Below are 5,650 nucleotides of genomic sequence, written 5' to 3' on the forward strand. Positions count from 1 at the left end.
TTGAAAGGCATGTTCTCTGGAATATGAAGATCAACCTGACCATTATCACCCGAGTCTTTATCACTGACACTAACTACAGCTATCACTGTGTCTAACTCTATGTTCTCTTTGACTGGACTCTGAAAAGATTTTATGGAAATTTCAGGATGGTTGTCATTCATATCAGTCACCTGGATTTTAACTCTACACTGTCCAGATAAGGAGGTAGGTCCTTTGTCACTGGCTATCACCTCCATTTCATACAGTTTCAAATCTTCATAATTTATCATTTCTTTTACTCTGATTTCACCATTTTCTGGATTCAGGTTAAACATCATCTGGGTTCTCTCTGATGTATATAAGCTGTATGAGTAAGTGATGTCAGAATTGGAGCCTTCATCTAAATCRGTAGCATTCAGTTTAATCACTAAGCTGCCAATGGGCGAGTTCTCCATCACATCTACACCATACTGGTCTTTGTCAAATGAAGGGGCGTTGTCGTTCACATCAAGMACRYGAACAATAATGCTGGCTGTACCTGTGCGCGTGGGCACCCCACCGTCCACAGCGGTCAGAATCAGATTATGAACAGCCTGCTGTTCTCTGTCCAGAGCCTTTTTCAGAACCAAATCAGCAAACTTCGTTCCGTCTCTCCCGGTCTGAATTTCAATAGCAAAATTATCACTTGCGCTCAGATGGTAGTTTTTTACAGAATTAGTTCCAACATCCGGGTCAGCAGCGTTGTTCAGGGAGAATCTCTCTCCAACAGGGCTCGACTCTGAGATRTCTAAATGCATCGTTCCTCTTCTAAAATGAGGAGCGTTGTCATTAATATCTGTTATTTCCACCTCAATATTAAACATACGTATTGGGTTCTCAATTGTAGCGTCTAATTTAAGGAAACAATATGAAGTAGTTTTCGATGGGCACAAAAACTCCCTGTCAATCCTTTCCAAAATATAAAGCTCCCCCGTGTCTTTGTTGATATTGAGATATTTTTTATTGGCTACAACATCCAGGCGCATCCTCCTCGTTTTCAGCGTCTTCACTTCTAATCCCAAATCAGCCGCCAAATTAGCAACGACAGATCCCTCCTCCATTTCTTCAGGTACAGAATAATGAGTAACTGACAACACCGCACTCCATGAGGCAAAAAGACAGAGAAACAGGAACACATACCCCGTCCTGCAAAGCCGTTTGACAGGCTCTGCCATTGTGAAGAACCGGTTCGGACGGACAGGTCTTTTACGTAAAAGCGAAAAATACAACGCAAATCGTTACAAAAGGCGTTTCTTCCCAAGAATGGCGCACTGATTGTGCACAACGTCTCTCATCCCCTCCGCAGACAACATATCGCGATAACTACGACCTCATCAAAAATGCCTTATCTGGAACTGAGAAGTAAAAAAGCATAAACAGTCCTCATTAAAACACTAAAATAAAAAATAGATTTAGAACCGTTTTAATATTCATTTAGTCGTAACTGGACTTAATAAAAGTTGATGAAGCGGAATAAATACGTTTCTAATGTAATTATTTGGATGCCACGCTTACAATACTAATATACATAATTAATAATTGGTCATTATATGCTTGTTATTTCTCATAAAAGTTTTTATTTTGTTCATCACTGCTGGAACACGTGGTGGTTTAGAAAGAAAAAACTATTATGGATTCCTCCACTGCTTAAATGCAGCAACAAAATAAAAATGCATCTCACATTTTTGACAATTAATGTAGGTATAGAAAGTTTCTTTGGTAGGGGTTGTCAAGTTTGCTCTTTCATCTCTTTAATCATCTAGCAAAACTGAGAAAATATGATATAAAAAAAACAAAGCATGACGATTAAACACAACTAAAAATGTTTTTACGTAGAAAAATGTAAAAATTACTTTTGATTAAGCACAAAAGTGTTACTTCAGTTCCTTCATACATTCCTAAATTAAAATGTTTCGACTTTAATGTGTTTGCAAATGTTAGGTGAATTTAAGATGCTTACTGTGTTAAAGGCCACAAATAAAAAAAAACATCAAGCTGAGGTATGTTTAACTTAGAGTTGAGAAAATCCAAAGAATACCAAAGCTGCTTTGATAATTCAGCTTTACATGCTGTAAGGGTTAGAGAAAGTATTACAAAAGTTAGAACATATCTTTCCACCTAAAAGTCAAAAGCTTCAACATTATGCAGAACTGTTATGTATCTACAATTTCAAATTAACACTCAACTTTGAAATGTAGATGCTGTGCACTATAAACACTGAATGTTAAAATGTGGTGCACAAATTTATTTGAAACCAGTTTTCTTTCAGAATATTTCCAAACTTCAAAACTTGTGAAAGAGTGATTATTTTGCTCATGCTTTTTTCCATCTTGTGATGCATTGTCAAGTTATTCACATTGGCCCCACTTCTAGGATATACTTAGCTGTCTCTTGACTGTAAACAGCATCAGCTGGGTGTTGAAAATAAGAGAGTACTTCCCAATTTTTGTATGATTTTAGTCAAATGTTTTAAATAAGTCCCATATGGCTGTATTCTTTCTCATTGTGCTTTTTTTTTTTTGCTATATTTTTTGCMAGGGTGTTGAAAAATTTCCCAGTAATTTAATACATCTGATTAAATGTATTGAAATCCATCACTTTTGCTATTTTACAGTCATAAAGTATTATAGYTAACTATGTACTTGACTGTCAAACATTTCATTGAGATCTTTCCATATCATTGAAAAAACATGCTGAGCCCTATTTTAACAGAAATAAAAATTAAATTATGTTCTCATCTGACAAACTGAGCTTATTAAATGTGGAAATTTGTGCTGATACTTGTTTTTCTGTGTTCTTGTCTTTTTGTTTGTTTTGATTTTAAACATGTTAATCATTTGCATTCTGAATTGCAACAGAAACTTTGTTCACACAGATCTGGGGCTTCTACATATCTGTTACTCTGCTAAAATTTACAGGCAGTGTAGCTGAAATCTGTACCATAACACAGACTTTGTGGTTAAGTAAGATACGTAAAGACAATAAAGGCTGTGTTTGGCATCATGGAGGATAATATTTGAATCATTAAAGCCGTTGTTGGGTTCGCATGTTTAGGCTGGAAAAAAAGTTGGCTTTATTTTTTTTGCTCTCCCATTGTGCTTTTTTTTCCCCAAGCAGACTATAATTTGCAAATAATTGCTCCTATTAGACAGAAATTATGGAGGCGGGACAGAGTCCAGACCCGGGTGAAAACAAACTTTGGAAGTCCTGATTGCTACATTCCTGTAGTGCACATTTGTGCCATTACAATTGCAAGATAATTTTCAATGTCAAAAGCAGCTCATTCAATGCAAGTTTCCCAATGGGATGTTTGTATTTTTGGAACGCTGCCATCAAATGGGCCTTGCCAGCTGAGACGCTTTGCATGCCCTACCCACAACATGCAGGTTGCAGCAGCACTGGAAAATGACAGAAAAGGCATGATTTCAGTACCACCTGTACATGCAGTAGTGTTAGCAACACGGAAGAGTTCATCTTTGCCACAGTGCCCAGCAATAGCGGCCCATTAAGTTTGAGAAGACATACACTTCCTATTGTTGGTTCAGATCGAGGCAGATCTGCATTCACCATAAGCAAAAAAGCACCAGTGTAGATTTCGAAACGGACCGAAAATACCTCAAAAATCCGATTTCAGTCCAATATTTTGGTCAGCACCGGAGTTCGCACCTGCACAAAAGGTTCCATGTGAGACACAAACTCTGGTCTGTTTAAAGTGAAACAAATGTGTCAGGTGTGAATACATCCTAAAAGTGCAAGACCTTCATTTTTATTACACTGTTGAAGTAAAACTTTGAAGGTAAAAATGAAATTGGTCCAATGGTCCAATTAGTTACAATTTCTGTGCCAGCTCATATCATCATGAGACATTTCTTAAATCTTATCTATTCATTACATGAACTATAACAGGTGCACTGGCCCCTGTTGGCCCCTGTCTAGAAACACCCATAACTATACATGTGAACAAAGTTCTGCCCTTTCACTGAGTAATATAATAATTTGTTTTTATTTTTCATACTAAAATTTTATAATACACCATTTAGTTTTATCCTGACATAAGTAATAAATGCTTTTTCCTGAACTTAAAAGATTCTTATTAAAATTAAATGAACACAAATGAATACTGCAAAACTGAAATTTATCCAGCCATTTTGAAAACAAGCTTATCCCTTGTTGTGTAAGCATCAACAAGGGAGAGGTGAGGTACACCCTGGACTGGTCTCCAGTTCATAATAGGAAATCAATCAATCAATCAATCAATCAATCAACTATCCATCCATCTATCTTTCTAAGAAAGACTATCCTAAGTGTCTTTTAATGTACTAAGTTTAGGTATTAAATTTTAATTTGACATATCACATTAAAAAAATCTGAAAATCAAAGTTAATTTTTAACTTAAAACTATTTATTTTAAACACAATTGCAAAACAAACTATAAATATATGTAAAAAAATATATATATATGTAAGCTCTTTTCCCTCCAAGTTAATATGTGGAAACTTAGTCTTTAAGTTACAGTAAAAAATAAATTATAAATTACTTATAGAAAAAAAGAATAGATTTTGGTGGCAACAGAAATGGACATTTTGTCAAAATAAAATTACAAGAAGGCATATTAATATGACTTAGAGATTTAATGAGAAATCTGTTAAACAGATGAAACTTAACAATACATGGAAATGTATTTTAAAATATCAGTGGTGTACTTTTTAAATAATATTCCTGATTATCATTTAATTGGATTAGGCCCATGTGGATATTAATATGTTATTATGTAACATATTGTATAAAAGATAAACAAATACATGGGTGTTAGAAATATTTCTGTGGATGTGCCCATGTGACACAGCAGATGAAATGCCTGTGCAATTATGAGTCTGTGAAAGCATTCTTAATCACCGCACATAAAGCAACAATCTAAACATTCCCACACCTCATACATTAAACATTCTGCTCTTTGTAATAATAACCACAAAAGATTTCTCAACATTTTGTATGRAAAAGCCATCTAATTATGAAATGCAGAATAGGATATTATGCACCATGCTTGAAATAAAAAGTATATTTAATTAAATTTGCATTTCTTTCCATGTAAGAAACATCATGATGAAGGTTTTGTTTGAAAAAATTGTCTTATTTCAGCTAAATTATCTGTTGCACTGTTGAGAAGGGTATTTGTTCATTTTTTCCATTGTGGAGTGACACCTCTTATTAATACCAAAATATTTAAAGTTCTTTAGAATAAATTGTAAATTATTTCATTTCACTTTATTCACCAGAATATAAACACACTATTAAGTGTTTAAGGAACATTGGACATTTAGATTTATTGTGCTCATATAGATTTACTGTTTGAAATCGCATGAAAATGGTTCTTTGGTAAGTTCACTTGATTTCAATCTTAATGAAAAAAAAGAATTATAACCTTTCCATCATGTAAAAATTATGTTGATGTCTCACTTTTGAATACATATTCTGTGAAATTTTACAAAACTTCAAAAATTAACAAAAAAAATCTGTTTTTATGTTTCTCTTTAGGCTTGTCCTACCTGCAGAGTAGAAGCAGCTGAGTCACTAGTCTCTGACAGTCCTGTCCCTCTCGGGATGCTGGAAACGATGTATCTGGAGCCCTTTG

The 5,650-nt window shown here is 34.5% G+C and overlaps 1 protein-coding gene across 5 annotated transcripts in view; it reads right to left on the bottom strand.

Annotated features, from left to right (window-relative positions):
• The window catches only part of pcdhb (protocadherin b), a 37,935-nt gene that overhangs the window by 5,262 nt on the left and 27,023 nt on the right, over positions 1 to 5,650 (bottom strand). Inside the window, exon 1 of one of the 5 annotated variants that reach the window (XR_534627.1) lies at positions 5,565 to 5,650. The exons of the other annotated variants lie outside the window; for them this stretch is intronic. The gene's annotated coding sequence lies outside the window, so the exon portion shown is untranslated. The remainder of the gene's footprint in view (positions 1 to 5,564) is intronic. 5 annotated transcript variants of the gene reach the window in all.

This window comes from Poecilia reticulata, linkage group LG10 (genome assembly GCF_000633615.1).
Source record: "Poecilia reticulata strain Guanapo linkage group LG10, Guppy_female_1.0+MT, whole genome shotgun sequence".
Taxonomy (NCBI): domain Eukaryota; kingdom Metazoa; phylum Chordata; class Actinopteri; order Cyprinodontiformes; family Poeciliidae; genus Poecilia; species Poecilia reticulata.